We start from the raw sequence: 18,604 nt of genomic DNA, 5'->3' as shown, positions 1-18,604 counted from the left end.
ACTGAAACAAATGCAAAAATTCTAGAAAACCGAAGAGGCACCAAAGAATTTAAATGTTTTTTTACGAGGAGGGTTGGGCCCGGGGGGCGGGGGGTTCTCTGCCATGTGTGACATACAGAGTGAGTTTGTGAGTGTGTGAGTTTTCCGCGTGAATATACTCGTGCCAGTATCAAAATAAACACAACGCAACGCAACGCAACGCCCTGTGGCACACTAAAAGCATTTTTCACAACAACAACAAACCATAGACTAAATAGAACTGAAAGTAAATCTAAGAAATAACAAAAATATGATGCCAAAACAGAACTAGAGTCGAAGATTGAATGCTCTTTATAAGTAGGGAATGATTTAAAGGGTCCTTAAATATTCTTAAAGATCGTTGAATGCCTTTGAAGACCACTGGAAGGCGTAGAAAATTATATAAAAATATGAAATATATATAATAAAATATATTAAATTGTGTCAAAGCTTGAATAATCTATTGAAATTTTTGTGGACAAAAATTAGAAAATTCCTGGAAATGTTACACCCTAAATACAGCTAATGGGACATTCTATAAATATATTTAAAATTTCTAGCAAATTCCAGGCAAAATAAATTTTTTTGATAGCCTGGAAGTCATATAGCAAATTCCAGCCTAAATATATATTTTTTTTGGTAGCCTGGAAGTTATCCAGCTTTTAATAAACTATTCACACCCTTCAAACCCTATCATATTTCCCCTTAAAAATTTTAAAAAATATTTAAACACAAATTCTGGCAGATATTGAATGATCTTTTGGGATTTTGGAGGCTCTTTCGATTGAGGATTTACTGGAGAAGGTGAAAACATTTTCTTCCAAACTCAATAGGGCCTTATAGAACCCTTCAAAAATTCCTCAATTCTGCTATCTTTTCACGGGTATACAAGATATATATCTTTCCCTCAGAGTGTATCTTTTGGAAGCCTATTCCCCACCACCATCTAAAATTCTCTGCGTCTTCTTAAATCATATTCAACTTCCCTCCAATATCCCATTTACCCTGTCCCCCAAAATAAGAGCATCCCCCAGAAAACATAACAAATGTGTGCCAACATAGAAAATATAAAAAAAATACTCTTAAATGATTTTGTTATTTATTACACTTTTTTTTTCAACGCGTTCGAATTTTTTTTTTTGTGGCATCTGGGCGTGTGTGTGGGTGTAGCCGGAAACACACACACACACATAAATGTCAAGGTACATCGACTGTGAACATACATAGAATTGACCCTATGGCCTTAGGGGGGGGGAGAAAAGCGCTGGAAAATGGGTGTTAAAGTGGAGTTTATCGAAGCGCTTAGACGGAAGCGTGAAAAACGCTTTCTCTTGCATAAGAAAATCACATAAATTTCCCAAAAACCAAAAGCTAATTGAGTCAACATCAATAAAATGGTGATAGATAGAGAGAGAGAGATAGAGATTGCGATTATTTATAGACCTTAAAGTAGAATCTTTATGCTATTCTCGGATCGGGGCTGGTAATCCACTAAGTGAAAGTAAATTAAGACAGATGCAGCCGGCCATTAAATGCAAATTCTTGAACAACGAAAAATGCACTAAAAATACGACTAATAAAAAATAAATAGACAGGCGGAGTGAAGCGGTGCGTCAATGCAAATTTAAACAAAATGAACAGCATTAAAAATACACACAGCGAAAATGTTTAAAAATAAAAACGAATGAGCAGAAATATTCACGGAATTCCACTCTATCTCTCTCTCTCTCTCTCTCTCTCTCTGTCTCTGTGGCACTGCTGCTCCATCCACGAAATGTCGTCACCGAAAGACAGGGGACAGAGCAGTGGATAAATAAATATAAAAGAAAATTCTATGAAAATAAAAGACAAACTCTGCCATTTGGCAGATGCTGAAGGAGACAAGAGAAAACGCATCCCAAAAGGAAACAAGAGAGCGCGAGGGGGAGGTAAGTCAAGGGGAAAATGTAGGAAAAATAAGTGGAAAAATTAGAGTAAAAAGAGACAGAGCCGGAAAAACTACAATTGGAATTTAAGTAAAGTGATTTGATTTTGGATTATTTTGTCTCTGGCGCGAAAGTCACTTCTACCATCCGTTCGGGCACTTGGCTTTGGTCAAAACAATTCGGAAAATGCATTTTCCACTAGGATGGAGGCACTAGGTCGGCTATGTGGGTCAATTAAGGTGCACGATTCACTTGAATAAACTTTAAATAAATGGAACAGCAACGAAAGGCATCAGAAGGTAGCTGAAGGTTCCCCCAATCAATAGCTGATTGTTTTCAGTGATGTTCCCTACTAGAAAAGTGCCATAAATCATATGCTGTGCTCGTTTCGCCCCTTAAAATATCCAAATAGCATTCTTTTGTAATGCAAATTAATGACAGAAAGGGCCTCCCCTTTGGGGAACAAAATCAAACAAAACAAAACTCAAACTCTGCCCTCGACAGTACATTGGAAATTTGCATAATTAGCACTCACACACGCACACACACACACACACACACACACAGTGAAGTATTCGAAGCTGTCACATTTGACACGCGGCTCTGCCACACGAAACGAAGCGAGAAACAGAGACCCCAACCAACCCATCGACAAACAACAAATTAGTTGCAACTAATTTTAGCTGCAAATGCAAAAAGCAGGCGACAAAAAGTTCAACAAACCCCAAAAGCGAAAACAGCAACGAAAATGCGAAAAGATTGGGTCGAGAATTACGAGAGAATTATGAGATTTATTTTTGGGTTCTCACTCGCCCGACGAAAAACATCAACACACTTACAACTAGAGGGAGAGACAAGAGAGAGAGTTTTGGGTGTGGAATATGGAAATACCCTTGAAAAGCAGGCAGGGTTTCTATGACGGGTATAGGAGAAGAGATCGTTCCTATAGAGATCATTTGTCGCATGATTTTTCCAGGAAATGCATCAACAGTCAGGTTGGTTTATCTTCAAAATAGGAGTAGATTTGTATCTGAAATCTTTACCCTTGAAAATAATTCCTAAAAAAGAAAGGAAAGGCTAACTTTTGCGGTTCAAAACCTAAGATACTCCTGGAAGTACATCACTTTTCATCAACTATTCCAGTTTTGGGTATGGAATATGGGAATACCCTTGAAAAGGCAGGATTTCTATGAAGGTTATAAGATAAGAGATCGTTCCTATAGAGATCATCTGCCGTAAGATCATAAGACTGGGTTTTCCAGGAATATTTTACAATTGCTTCAACAGTCCAGATGGTTTATCTTCAAAATAGGAGTAGATTTTGTATCTCAAATCTAAATCCCTTAAAAATAATTCCTTAAAGAAGATAGTTATCCTACTTTTGCGGTGGAAAACCTAAGATTTCCCTGGAAATACATCTCTTTCAGTACAGATATATATAATGGCATGAAATGGGCACGTTTTGTGGGTTTATCTACGAAAAACACCCCAAAAATAAGGTCTGAAACGATTATTCTTGGGGAAAATCCATGTTCAAGGCAAAAAGAAGAATTCAGAGCCTTCTCTTGGCCCACAACACCCTCCCCTCTTTACAGGGTATACGCATAAACGTGGTGCACTTTGTGTTTTTTTTTTTGGGTGGGGGCACATTGGGCTTTTGGGGCCAATGGGCCTGGCATACTCGGTTATTATCATGCAAATTAAGTGAAGCGTTTATTTATAAATCATCGAAACAGAACAGAAAAATGCTAAATTGTTTGCACAATTGTTTTTGTTTGTTTATTTTGCAAAAGCACCAATTTATGGTCAATAAAAACACCTAAGAATACACTTAATTCCTGGGATAATCTTCAGAGAAGAAATCTAGCAAAATAAACCCCAAAAGATCTGCTTTTTTAACCGATTTACCCCCTTCCACCTATCCTCCTTAAATACTTGTATTATTTATCCGTCGCATGAAAAATATATCCGAAATATTCCTCTCAATATTGTTTTTTTTTTATATTCTGAAATATTTATGAGCGTCACACAACACAGCACTTTATTTTCCTGTATAGCTTTTGTTGTTCTTTTGTTTCGGGGAATGTTCTACATGATATTCAAAATCATTTGCACAAAAATCAACGATGAAAATTTAACGATTCTCTTGATTTATGAAAATATTCCGCACTTCCACACATTATTTTGAGCAAAAAAAAAAAAAAATATCGGTAAGAGTTTTCTTTGGTAATTAATGAATTTTTGGTAATGGAATTTGGCACGGGTTCATCTTGTGGATTTTTCATCAATATTTTTTTTTCGCTGGCATTTACCAAACAAATTTCCACTTGATTTGCTTTATGGGAATCTTTGATCTGCTACGAAATAACAAATTGCCAGATACTTTCGGATCGAAAAACATTCGATTGAAGGCCTTAATTTGAAGCACATTCGCCAGATATTATTCCTTGGAAGACCAGCGTGATCGTTGATGGAAAGAAAAGTGTTCCCTAAATTTGATTAACTTTTTCGATTCACTTTTCGCTTGTTTTTACTTGAGGTGGAGGCTTCTTTTCTTGGCACGCTCTGTTGTTTTTGTCCCCCTTTTTTATAGAGGGGGTTTTATTTTTGGACCACGCACAAGATTTATTTGAGTTCAGAATAGAGGAGCACGAGGGGCACGATCCACACATGCGACACGATCGACGTTCAGGCTGCAACTGTGGGGCCGGCAGGCACTTCTCTTTCTAGACATCGCTGGTCTCTCTCTCTTCTCTAAGAAATGGCTTCTCGTTTCTCTCTTGAGTTGATTTTTTTTTTGGCATAAACTGGCATAAATCTTGCCGGCTGCTGTGCCCATGGAAATCAAATAAATTTCAATGAAATTTCTTAGCTTTTCCCATTAATTGCCCTCTTCCCTGTTTTGATGATATCTCCCGGGCACTTCCTCAACTTCCTTCCATAAAACTTCCGCTTTAAACTTCAGCTTTGATCCGACTGCAAAGATTCGCAGTTCCGTTTCACTCTTTTGTCTCTTATCGCCGACTTCCTGCCACAAATCTCGCACTTGGGCCCGAGTGCCTGCCTGCCTGCCTGCCTGCAACGAGTAAAGTCTTAAATCAGCTTGGCTTTTGGCCAAGAGAATCTAAACAAAGGCAAACTGCAGTCCACTCGCTCCCCTCCCTCTCTGCGTCCTGGCGTAAAGGTAAAGTCCTTCCGTTTTTGCATCTCCATTTCTTCAGCTCCTCTGTGGGGAAACCCCTTAAGTGAGTTGTTTGACTTCTTCATTGTGTCTACTGCCACTTCATCGCCAATTTGGACGAGACTCAGGGCTGGGTACACACGTTTTTTCACCCTTTTCACAGGCTGCCACACTCCCACCTCCCACTCCACCTCCTGTCAGTGCATGTGGCAGCTCCACCTTTGGTTTATTTTTTCCCCAAAAATAGCTGGAAAACCTCATCTCAAAGGCAGGTCCTGCCTGCCGTTGGGGAAATTGATTTACCTTCGATCTGGCATTTTGCAGAGAGTGCCACCGAGAGTGGCAGGGACCTAATTTATGAGCATCAAAGTGCGCCCGTAAATTTCCCTTTTAATTGCAAGTTAATTAAAAAATCGAAGACCCAAGTGAAAAGAGAAGAAAAACGCATGCGTTTGCAACCAAAAATAAACCCCAAGACGACAACGATGCGGCACAGCATTTATTACAAAAAAAAAAAACCATACAAAAATATATAAAAATTTAAAGAAATGCGGGAAAAGTGCGGAAAATGCTCGAGAATATCAAGTTAATTGAACTTTTCATTCATGTGGCAGTTAGCAAAAGTTTCAACCATGCAACAGATATTCTGTAGCTGCCACAGACAGCCAGCGGGAAGAGCGGAAATCTTCGACATTTACTTTGGAAATTCTGCCTCTCTTTTGTTGTTGTTTTTTTGGTCTAAATATGAACACAAAATTGTGTTTGTCTGCCTGTCAATTTATCAAGAAATACATTATTCATCTCAAATGTTTCCTTCTTTTTTTCTGTGTGTGTTTCTCTACTTTCTGTTGGCCAATAAATACATTTAAATAAATTGGGTTTCTATTTCTAATTCGAGTATGTCGGTGCTGACGCTTGAGGTGCCAAATCAATTGCATAAACAAATTTCTGTGGGGCAGCGGGGGGGCTGGCTACAAATTGAATACAAATTTTGTTGATAAGTGCCAAAAACTAATCGAATGCCTTGTCAAAAATCAAACAAAAACAAGGCAAAAAGCTGCAGGGGATTGAAGTTTTTGGTTGGCTCAGAAATCCTTGAATTTAAGCCAGAAATCCCTGCTTTTGAGCCAGAAATCCCTGCTTTTAGGCCAGAAATCCCAGCATCCTGCTACGCTCTTTGTTGACCCGCCTCTCCCTGGGTTCCCTGGTTTCCTTTTTCCTGGGTTTGTCACATTCAAACCATTCTTTGAGAATCATTTTACTCATGTTCTCCATGCGTAAGCTCATAAAAAGAGCTCTGGACATTTTTATAACCCCTTTTCGATTTCTTGCTTCACTAATTTGCTGCCAATCCACTCCCACTCCCCTCCCCTGGGGGCGAGGGGGGTCATGCAATCTAATTAACTTCGATTACGCTTACTGCAGCAGAAGCCGAGGCAGAAGCTGCAACAGAGGGACAGAGGACATTTTGCATAATGGCATTTCGTGGCGCATAATTCTTGCCACATGCCACGCCCACTCAAATGAGAAAGAAAAGGGCACAAAAAAAAAACAGTCAAGGGAGAGAGAACATAAAAATCAAGTTAAAAATGAAAGTTTTTCGCCTCTAAGCGAAAGGATAACGAAAAAGAATACTGAAAGAAAGAAGAGAAAACGAATGTAATTGTGTTTTGCTTTGAGTGGGGGGTAGATGGTGGAAGAGGGGGGGGGGGGGATGCTTGCACCATGTGGCAGCAGTTAAACGAAAGCCTGGAAGAGCAAAACCAAAGTAAAAGGCGCCCAAATGAAAGCCAACTCTAATTAAGTCAGGAATGACCAAAAGACCAAGAAAGAAAAGCGTCGTAAAGGAAAACAGTGCTCAGTGCCTTTTCCTTTTTTCCTGTTTTTTTCTGGCCAGAAATTAAGGCAAGAAAAACTTCCAGCAGATAGTGGAAACAGACGATGCCTTGGGATGATTTAATTCGAGCGAAAACTTATATTTTTGGCGCTAATTATATGCCTTAATCCCTGGCCTTAGTCCGGCATAAAATGGAATTATGAATGCACCAAAGGCCCACTCAAGATATCTAATAAAATGCAAGTATTTACCAGCCAAGAAAAGCCAGAGAAGCGGAGGAAAAAACCCAGTGAAAGGCCAGTCTACGGAGTCCCTCACGAGTCAAGTGCTTAACTTGAGGCAGCGCCACGCAGAGTGAAGTGCAAATAAATTAGCCAAAAAAATTGCTCAAGAAATGCCCCAAGAAATGCACTCAACTTTTGCCCCGCGCCAGAGAAAAAAAAAAAAATAAGTACACAAAAAAAATGCATAAAAAAATAATGAAAAACTAGACAAAAAATAAGAGGTGCATAGGAAGAAGATGGGGATACTCTACCATAAATCTATGGGAAATTTATCCATCTTACAATTTCAATATATTTTTTGCAGACATTTTAAGATTGCTTCTTTCTAAAAACTAGTTGTTTATCCACTTGGAGTCGAAAAGGAGTGCCAGGAAGTATTTCTAGAGGAGAAAGACCCAACAGAGAGCCGAAAAAGCTTAGAGAAGACCCCGTTTCTTATAGAGAAACATCCCACATACCAGTCCATGGGACTTATAAGAGAATTGCTAACCAGATTTGGTGGCAGAAAATCATCGAAATGGAGAACAGCCCTCAACCCCAAGACATTCAATTTGAGATCTCCTGAGGATTCACGGGGGTACATATAAGAAAGCAACGCTCTTCAAGCGATGGGTTTCCTATTTTGTTCTTTAATCTTTACTTTAAGGCAGATAGATTTTAAAAAGAGGTACAAGTTTCCCTTGAAACTAATAGATGAATAAGTCTTTTGATCCCATAGAACACATAGCATCTATAGTCTCTCTTTCCTACTAACCAAAGCTCTAATTCCACACCCAATACCCACCAAAGTATACCCTTTCTAAAACCCAGAAACCGTGGAGCCGTGGACCCGTGAATATGCAAATTTGAATTATTGCAAAACTACTTGTAATCGTAGATTTTTTTTTTGTCATTTCATTGGACTCGAAACTTTTTTACGCTAATCAGGGGATATGCCCAGAACAAAGAGAGGGGAGGAGCTGGAGTGAGAGTAGCCCCCAAACTACTTCAAGGATTCAATTGAGTAGAAAACACAGCAGCGGAAGGAGCAGCAGTAAGCGATGCTCACTCGATGGCTCCTTGGGCAGTAAATTTGGCGTAAAGTAGGCTATTGATTTTTGAGTCCCCCGAAGGACAGCCAGCGTTTAAGTAAACTTCAGTAAACCGTTAACAGATTTAGCCAGAGATTTGTGTGGCGTCCAAAAGGAATGTGAAATGCGGTGGGTGGATTGCCTATGCAAATGAAGGAGATACAACTTTAATTCGTTGCGGAAATCCGTCTTTCCAGTGATGGGGGGGGAGGCGAAAAATAAACGACACTCATTTACACTTGAGCGATGCCCTTTAGATGCCCCAAAAGAGATGTCTAACCAAATAAAATCCGGGAGGGAAACTAAATCAAAACTAAATAGAGAAAGCCAGAGAGAGAGAGTGAGTGAGAGAGAGTGAAAGGCAAAAGAGACTGCCTGCTGCCTCTTCGAGTGGACCCCTAGAAACTTCCCTTTCGAGTGGACTAAAGGCTAAAAGCGTACTGCCAGATAGTTTTTGGGGCACACACAGACCACACACTGGACAGTGGACACTGGACAGTGGCCTGTCCTCCACTTGTATTAAAGGAAAAACGCTGCAGGCATTTTAAGTGTTGTTAATGCCCGCTGCGGCGGTGGCGGCAACAAACTTTTTTTCCACTGCGAAAATGAAACAAGTTTTCCCTCTCTCTCTCTCTCGCTCTCCTTTTTTCGCCACGTACTCCAGTTACGCTTTTATGCATTTATAAAAAAAAAACCAAAAAGTCTGGCCAGGGGGGTGTGGGATGTGGGTGTGCTGTGGGGTGGTGGAAAGTTTTCGCTTACGCGTGGCGGCTTACGTGTTTGTCATCTGCCACGAGGGGATGGAGGTAATTCTCCACATTCCACTGCCCTTCTCTTAGTTTTCGGGGATTTTTCACTCCATATCCCATTCAGAGTTTGGGTCAAAGTTCCACATGAATGGGGCACAGATTTAAATACAATTTTGATTTAAACGAACTCAAATTTACACTGTTCTCGGTTCCTATACATACTATATCGATGGTAGGCATTCCCAAAAACGCTGGTCTCCCAAATCCCACGGCTCTTGCCGCAGGCCAGGTGTTCAAAGAGCCCAACGACACTTGTCTTCTGCACTCCCACTAAACTAATCAACCCATTGACATGATTTTTTAACATCTAATAGGTATAAACATTAAAATTTATAATCAATAAAATTTATACAAGTTTTCCAATATTTTTTATTTTGTATTAGTCTTAAAAATCTCCCCAACTTCTATGATTTTTACCCTAAAAAAAATACCAAATCATTTAATTAATAAACCACTTCAGTGATGAGAGCTAAAAAAGGATACAAATCTAATTCTTTTTAGGTTTTTTAGATTTAAAATTAAATCCATTTTTTTTTTTTGCTAACTTTTTAGTTTAATTTTTTCCAATAAAGGTGCGTATAATTCCGCTTCAAGATGTACTCGTACTTTTAGCTGTTGAATAATTAATTAATTGAGCTGTCTGCTCTCGCATTTGCATTCAATTAACAATTTTGTTATTATTATGCTACGGCGTACTCCCCCCTCCCCCCTGTCCACCCGATCACGTGATTATTTCACATTTTGCAATTCAAATTCCATTTGAAGACCATTTTTTTTTGGCCACCTTTTTGGGGTTTTTTTCTGGAGAAGCTATGCAAATGAATTTTTAACAATTTTTTACCAATTCCTTTGGAATATTTTCATAATTACGTCAAAGGCAGCCTGCAGGCAGGAAAGGCACTTGCCTTTATGAGGATAAAAACGAAATTAAATTGTTACATCCAAGGCAGGAGCAGTGGGAGTGGGATGATGCCCCGAAATGTTGCGCGCATCTGTTACGCATTATAAAATATGTCATATCCTGTTTCCTGCAGTCATCGCACACACACAGAAGCAGCTTATCGGAGCTGCAGGTTGCAAGTGCCGCAAAGGAAGCGCATTGCGTCTCCTTTGCTCATCTTCTCATAAATGTATCGCACAGATACACGGCCCAGGCTCTCTGCCGGCAAGCGTAAGTCAAGCGGGAGCGGCTTCCCATTCTTGGCTCCTTGCGTAAATCGGCGCAAAATGATATAAATTTCGTTGCTTATTTGCCATGCAACTTCTTGGAGACACTGTCAAGGGTAGCACGAGTCCATTGGCTATGGGATGGGGTATGTTATTTAGGAGAGATTTAGGAGCGTGGAGGGCAGAGAGTGGCATTTTGTTGGGGGAACCTACATTTAATTCACATTGAAAATACATAAAGCCCACATTTAATCACTACTTAATCCTCATGCATTCCACACACAAACCAGATGCTACTTAAATTCAAATACCACAATATCCACACATAAACAACATACAATCCAAATTTGATTTGAATTGAAGACCCAGAAAAGTTACACATAGTCATTATACAATCAAAGAAAAAAAAAAATACGATCCACATACAATACACATACCGTCCACATGCGATCCAAATGTATCTCGCTTGCGCTGATCATTATACCACAAACGCCACGTTTAATCAACATACAATCCACAATCATCTTTATGCAAGCCACATGCAATCCATATTTAATACAAACGATGCATATTGCAATCTACATTCAATCTACATGATATTCAGACTCAATTCCCCATCAATCTACATTTAATCCATAGTCAATCCCCTTTCCATCCCCTTCCCATCGTCTCTCCCTTTTTCCCGTAAAAAGTGCATTCAAAATTCGCTCTTGCCTCCAATTTGGTGAATATTTTATATTATTTTCCCCCGTTTTGTTGCTCTTTTCCTTACACTTCGGCTCTTCGGAGGACTCTCTTGTTCGAGTATTGTTGTCTTAATTGTTGTTGGGCGTTTGCCCGTCCAGTCATTGCTTTTGCTTTTGCCTTTGCCTTTGCTGTTGTTTCTTGTTGTTTGCTTTGTTGCCGGTGCTGTCATTGTTGCATGGTCTCTCTCTGTGTGTGTGTGTGTGTGGGTGTTGCATGTTGCACTTGCAGTCAGTGCTTGTTTTTTTCCAGCATTTCCCTGTCCGATTGCTGACGTGGCTATGGGAGAACACAGCGGCAGCACAACACTTAAGTGCACTTGAGCTGTTTTTTAATTAAAATGCAATTTTTCAGCAGAGAAAAAGTCGAGAAAAATGCAATTTTTCAACAGAGAAAAAGTTGAGGAAAACACAAGCAAAAGTCACGCCGCAAACAAAGGGAAAACTTGTTGTTTTTTCTAAAAAAGTTCTCCTCCTGAGGGGAATAAACATGCAACATACATATTTATTCTAAAATCAGTTTCATATTTTGATTGAAACCGCACCGCATGCACATCAATCATGCCACAAACTGTATCCCAATCACGAGTGCTGCAAGGGTCGTTTAGTGCCGGAGATCATGGATGTTGCCCCTGCCACACAATCAACATCAACATCAGCCACCGCAGCGGCAACTTTGTCGTTCTTTTGTGGTACTCCCCTCCCCCCCAAGCCCTTCTCCCCACCTCCCCTCCACGTGCTGTTATTTATGCAGTTTCCTCCGCTATGATGATGCTGTTGCAACCCTTTTGGCCCTTGCCTCCTCCACTTGGCTCCAGTTTGAGGCATTACGTGCCCTGCTGCTGCCTGACGTCGATGCGATGCCACATTTACGCGCTGCACTTGCCACGAGCGCGTGGATACAAAAATAAACAAAACATCTACCATGTCGCCGTCGCTCTTGTTCACCCCAAAGGAAGGGTTGTCCACCACACTCTGAACGTGTGCCAATTTAGGCGGAAAAGGCAATGAACGGAGGGTGGCAGGGGCATGCAACACTCTGCGGCATAGAAATGGGGGAAGAACGTTGGGTGTGGCCAGAGTTTCAGACATGTTTGCCCCCACAAAGTCATACATAGATGGAGGGTTCTATCTATAGATCGAAGACTTTTTCATCACTCTTTACATCATTTTTCGTATAAGTTCCGTTTAATTAATAACTGTGCTAATTTCTGTATCAAAATGGCGTTCATTTATTGCTTTCTTCTCGCAGAAAATCATTCATTACTCTCTGCTTTCTCCACTCCCCGATAAGCATTCATTTCCCTCTGCCACATCATTCATTTCACTCTGCCTTTCCGTCAAAACACAATCAAAATTCATAAGGAAAGCAATTATGAAACTGGTCATTGGATGAACGTGGAGCCAGGACACAAGGGGAGAGAACGTACCATCACATGCCATCAAACCATAATTAATATTCTATCCCCATAAGCGCACACACCCTCTCTCGAGATGCAGCACTTGCCACCACAAGGATCTGCATGCCACACTCGTCCCCCTCCTCCCCCTCCCCTTGTGGAAAACGACAAATTAACAATAACTAATTGGAAGCTAATGACCCATTCAAGCGTTCACATCTCCTGGCAATATTATGCGCTCCCAAAAGTCCCACAATGGCTGTCCTGCAGGACACTTTGGTTGGGCACCCACCAGAGAGTCCAGGCCGACGACCGTAAGGATTAGCTTGTGGGGTGTGGTGGAGCATGAAATCCACAAAATTTTGAGGATAATTAGCACACAGTCTGCTGTTGCTGCTTCTGGGCATACACACAATATGCAAACATGACTCTTGGAGAGCGCTTGAAAGGCAGGCCCAGAGGTCGAAGAGGTGATACTCTAGGCCTAAGAAGAGGACTGCTTCTCAAGGAACTTCCCTGTGAACTCCTTTTCTTTCCCCCACAGACTCTTCAAACAATTATTTCTGTTAAATATGTAGATACTTCTTCTTTAGATACGCACTACTCTTCTAGATACTTTTTTTCTGATACTTCTTTTTAGGCACTTCCTCTTTAGATAGTTCCTCTTCTGCTAGTTCTTTAGATACTTCTCCTTCAGATACTTGTTCGAATACCGCTTCCTCAGCTAGTTCTTTAGATTCAAGTAGTATTTCAGATATATACTTAGATACTTCCACTTCTGCTAGTTCTTTAGATACTTCTCCCTCCGAAATTTGTTTAGATACATCGTCTCCTGTTAGTTCTCTAGATACATCTTATTCTGCAAGTTCTTTAGATACTTCCTCTTCTGCTATTGCTTTAGATACTATTCCTTCAGAAATTTGTTTAGATACTTCCTCTTCTGTTAGTTCCTTAGATATTTCTTCTTCTGCTAGTTTTTTAGATACTTCTTCTTCTGCTAGTCCTTTAGATACTTTTCCTTCAACAATTTTTTTTAGATACATCTTCTTCTGCTCGTTCTCTAGATAAATCTTATTTTGCTAGTTTTTTAGATACTTCTTCTGCTAGCTCTTAGATACTTCTTCTTCTCCTAGTTCTTTAGATACTTCTTCTTCTGCTATTTATTTAGATACTTCCTCTTCTCCTAAATCTCTAGATACTTCTTCTCCTGTTAGTTCTCTAGATATTTCTTATTTCGCTAGTTCTCTAGATACTTCCTCTTCTGCTAGTTGCTTAGATACTTCTTCTTTTGCCAGTTCTTTAGATACTTCTCCTTCAGATATTTGCTTAGATACTTCTTCAGCTAGCTCCTCTTCAGATGCTTTTTCTACAGATGACGACTTATTCTTCACATATTTTTGGTCAGATACTTCTTCATCAGATATTTCTCCTTCAGTCACTCCCTCAGATACTTCTGCCGGTCAGGCTTTTCTCAAAACTGAGGCAGAACCCAAAAGCACTCTCTTCATAATATACAGGGCAGAATTCCGCTCTAAATTTTAACAAAAATTCAAAATAAAATTTAATAAAAATTCTCATTTAATTCCTCAAACGAAACGAGCCTTGTCCTGCTGTCAGTATACCCTATTAAGATATTTCTTCTTCAGATACTTATTTTTCAGATACTTGCCTTCTTAAGATACTTGCCACACACACACACAGGCAGGCGCTTCCTTCCTCTTATTGACACATCTGCTGTTAAAGATACACATAAAAGATACAGATACGTGTGCCTCGACAGCTTTCGGGGTGTCTGGGCGTCGCAAACTCATTAGAGAGTCACTGTTTATGCCACAGGAGGCAATTAGAAAATGATTTAGCGCAATTTTCGTGTGATTAAAAATGGCGAGACGCCATCTAGGAATTTACGGGGGCTCTACGTGTGGCCACAGGATACGCCCGATTGCTCCCCAGGTTATCCGCAGGACAACCTTTTGGCTAATTGCAAAATGTTGTTGGTAATAAGAAAGAAAGAAGGCGGGAATCCGATGGCAACAATTGCCATGTTCTTTGTCTTTATTTCTGTCACTTTTTCTAGATTTTCATTCGCAGGACCAACCAGGGGGCAGGCCACTTTATCATGCAACACTCTCTCTCTCTGCGCTTCATCTTCATCTTGCAACTCCTCTCGGCTCATCTCCATTACCATTACCATTCGCTTTCCATCTCTTCCCCCCCCCCGGTGGCTGCTGCTGCTGCACCTACAGCTTCTCGCATAGCTCAAGTGGATGATGCCACTCTGCCGCTGCCGCTGCCGCTGCCGCTGCCGCTGCCGCTGCCACTGCCCCTCTCTCTCTCGACTGAGTGGCAAGATAGTTTTCATGCCGTTACTCCCTGGCACAGCCTTTTCCCTGTACCACGCGCTCCATCCCCCTGTTGCATGTCGCTGTGGCATCTGTCTGCATCAGTCGCCTAATGGCCGCTTTGCGGCTCAAGTGCCACGCAGCTCCGCGGATCCATGGAGCGTGGCAGTGCGGCCTAGGGAAAGTCATCAAGTATTTAAGGCGAAACCGACACCGAGACAAGTTCTATGCAAACCAAAAAGTTTTCCAAGCTTAGAAAATGGCTTAAAGACTCCACTGGAAATAGCCAGAGACTCCACTGAATTTATGCCCAAACTTTTTGGGTAAACACCAGAGAGAAATTTCCCGCTTAATTCATTCATGGGAATGGCCCCACTTCATGTTGAGAGCCCAACCGCCAACCAATTTCTCAATTTGAAATCAATTTTCGTTTGCGCCCCTCCAGCAAGGGACGGGGGGGGGGGCTGTGCCACCAGGCAGCACTAAATCAATCACTTAACTATTTCCCTGCACTTTTCACAGTGCAATTTATTTAACGCAAACAACACCAAAAAAAAGGAACCGAATGCGGGTGGGAATCAACGAAACAATTGGCCATAAAAAAACACACCTCCCCCCACCCAAAAAAGTATCCGAGGGATCCACTATATATATAAAAAAAATGTATACATTCCCCCTTTCTTTTTATTGCTGCTCCAAAACATACGCCAATATTGTGTACCACCGCATGTTGCATGTAGTGCGTTGTGTTGCTTTTTTCTAGATTTTTATGCTATTAATATTTTTATGGATTTTTGTTTTGGCCGTTTTTGGGTTAACAATAATCGTGGCATGGAGATTGTTTACGACAGGGATTATATTTTGCACAGGACTCGAATGGATGCCCTTTTCCCGGTTTTGTGTATCGATCGAGTGGATTATGGATTTGCATAGACGCCTCGTATCGTATTGAATTTCAACATTGAATTACTTCATCAAAAGGGAATCAAGGGGAAATCAAAGGGGAATTCTGAAAGGGGGGCTCCAGGGGGGGTGGTCGCTAATGCTTTTCCAATTGAGTGTGGCCAGTGCAGGGGAAAGGGCGATTTCTGGGGTTATTCCACAAATAATTTGGGGTCTCAATCAAAGGGTTATTTCAGGCACCTTTTAAACACATTTCTATCATTCCTCTATTGATTTTTTTAAGATATTTTCAGTTGCAAAGAAAGTCTCTAAAGTCCCTTCCAATAATGTTCTCCTAAGGGATATAGTTTCCACCTAATTCCATCTCTATTTCGCCCACTCCAAAGACCCTTTGGAAGCACCTTTCTTATCAGGCAACTCCCTCCATCCATCCACCAATATCGCTTCACTTTCTGGCTCTTCCTGAAGCACCTTCCTAATGATGTCCTTGCACCACTCAAAGTCAAAGTTACTCTTGATTTTCTATAGTGTATTTCCTGCATTTTATTGCATGGAAATTTCAGAATATGTTTAAATTGACTCCCCCTCCCTCTCCCTATTCTAAAGTATTTTTTTCTGTCCAAAAATTGCATATTTTATATGAAATTCCATATTGAAAGAGGCGTAACCCTCCGTTCTGTGCCCGTTCTGTTCCATTTGAATGCATTTTTGATTTGCCATTCGATGGTCGGGGTTTATCTTTCGAAAAGTGGAAAATATGCATAGTGGTGGATATTTTATTGTTGTACACGGCATTCATTTATTAATAAAAATCATTGGTAAATCATTAAAACACACCGCTGCAGCAGTGCAAGCCGCCCCCCCCCCCCGCTGCCCACCCCCAAGGGCTATAAATGGCTGCAAATTTATGCATCGTCTGCAATGTTGTAGCATGCAACTAAATGGAACAGAATCATCATCTAGATATCATTCAGCAGCATGCCGCATATTTCCAACGAAATTTGAATACTCTAGTGGCAAGCGGGACAAATGGAAGCAGGGGGGAAATTCGCATGATTTAGTGGCCGGGCAAAACGATTACGATATGCTAATGGAAGGGCGGCTGCACCTCATATTTCCTTCTTCCTTCCTTCCTTTTTCCTTTGCTTTTTTCTCCTTTGGTTTTATCTTTAATCTCTGGGTAAATATACAAAACAGCTTAGCTTCCATCTTAAAGTAATACTAATGATTCAGCATAATTTTCTATGCTAAAAGTATCTTTTCTTTAAGTAATTTAATATCTAATTACTCGAAACAGCTCTTGAAACATTTGAGAAGGATCTTAAGACAAAGAAAATACATATTATTGAAGTATATGTGTATCTAGATACTCAAAACAGTTTCATTCTAAAACATTTACTCAAGATTTAAATTCTAGAACCATTTGAAAAGTATCTTTTCAGCGTAAAGACACATTTGCTTTAGGTATATTTGCCTCTAAGCAGCATCAATAGATTTGTAGATAGATATTTGTATCTAAAATACTGTGTATCTTTCATTCTGGTGACAGTGTAAAGGTCTAGAATTTTAAACCTTCTTTTCTATACAATTTATTTAATTTATTTATTTATTTCATTTATTTATTTATTAAACTTTTTAAATAAAACTTAATTTCTTTAGATACTTTTCTGCTTTAATATTCAACAATTTTTTATTTTCAGGCATTCCGAATGCATTCTAGAAAGTTTGAAAAATTGTAAAAAATATCTTTTGCAATTCAGATAAATATTCTTTTAGCATTTTTCCAACAAAATAGGGAAAAAAGTAGCAAAAAGTCATACAAAATAAGTAAAGATACTCTCCTAAATTAAGATACATTTTCGTTTAATATTTTTCACCGAAATAACAATTTTAAGCCTTCCCAAAATATCTACATTTAAGTATTCAATCAAAAAACATTTGATATTTCAAGTGCTTTACTTTAATAATTCTTCTTTCACTTTTTCGAGGACTTTTCTTCAGCCTCAGAGAAAACAAAAAAGACGAAAAAGAGGCGAAAAAACACTCTTGTTGTTTACCTTTTTAATGGCGTCGTCGTCGGCGGCGGCGACAAAAATCAAATCAAAACACAACACGCAATGCCACGCGAGGCACTCTGCCTCTGAAGTTCAAATACCCCGAAGGTATGGGAGTCCCCCCCTCATCCACAGCCAGAGCCAATACTCCGTACTCCCCCAGTCTCCAAAGGTCTCCCCGAGATGTTGTTGATGAGGCGACCTTTGCATAAAGTTGAGACACGAGCCACAGAGAGAGCCGCCCGCCCATTCCAGCGAGACGAGAGAGGGATAGAGATAGAGAGAGAGCCCATGTCCATGCCCCTTCCCCGTCGTTTGGTGGTGCCTCCGAATGTTATGCTAAATTTAAAACATGTTGCGGTTGAGATTAGAATAAAGCGCAGGGAGGCATGGATTCTGTTTCTGCCACTGCCACTGCCACTGTTTCTCCTACAGTTTTCCCCCAAGACATCCACCATTTTCGTACCCTGTGGGGCCGTTCCTGAAAGGCAGGGAATTAGGTTTATTGGGAAGAGGGTTTTTTGGGTGAAGAAAGGAAGAAGGGGAAGCCTTTAACAGTTTTGCTGAAGGGGTCCCCGTATATGTATCTCATAGGTTTCTCGGTTTTAATGTAGTTTCCCTCTCAAATGGAGGTGGAAGCCTCTCAAATCGGTTTCAAATATCAAAATTAGATACTCATCGAATCACTGTTCCATAAAAATACAAATATAAACGATCTTTCATCAAAACAGAAGACAATTCCATCTCCTAAGACCTGCAGATACATCGCTAAAAGCCAGGGGTATCTCCTGCGTCTACCCTCCCAGCAGGCCCTTTCTCTTGTGCTCACTTTTGCTGATGCTGCTTCTGATGCTGCTGTTTGGGGTCTTGA

General features: G+C 40.4%; 1 protein-coding gene across 2 annotated transcripts in view; it reads right to left on the bottom strand.

The window, feature by feature from the left end:
- The window catches only part of LOC108157261, a 42,700-nt gene extending 38,069 nt beyond the window's left edge, over positions 1-4,631 (bottom strand). The window contains exon 1 of one of the 2 annotated variants that reach the window (XM_017289239.2): positions 4,256-4,631. The gene's annotated coding sequence lies outside the window, so the exon portion shown is untranslated. The remainder of the gene's footprint in view (positions 1-4,255) is intronic. The other variant, XM_017289240.2, reaches the window with a different exon arrangement.
- Between the last annotated feature and the right edge of the window lie 13,973 nt (positions 4,632-18,604).

This window comes from Drosophila miranda, chromosome 2 (genome assembly GCF_003369915.1).
Source record: "Drosophila miranda strain MSH22 chromosome 2, D.miranda_PacBio2.1, whole genome shotgun sequence".
Classification (NCBI taxonomy): domain Eukaryota; kingdom Metazoa; phylum Arthropoda; class Insecta; order Diptera; family Drosophilidae; genus Drosophila; species Drosophila miranda.
The sequence above is the reverse complement of the archived record's forward strand: the minus strand, read 5'-3'. Positions and strand labels throughout refer to the sequence as shown.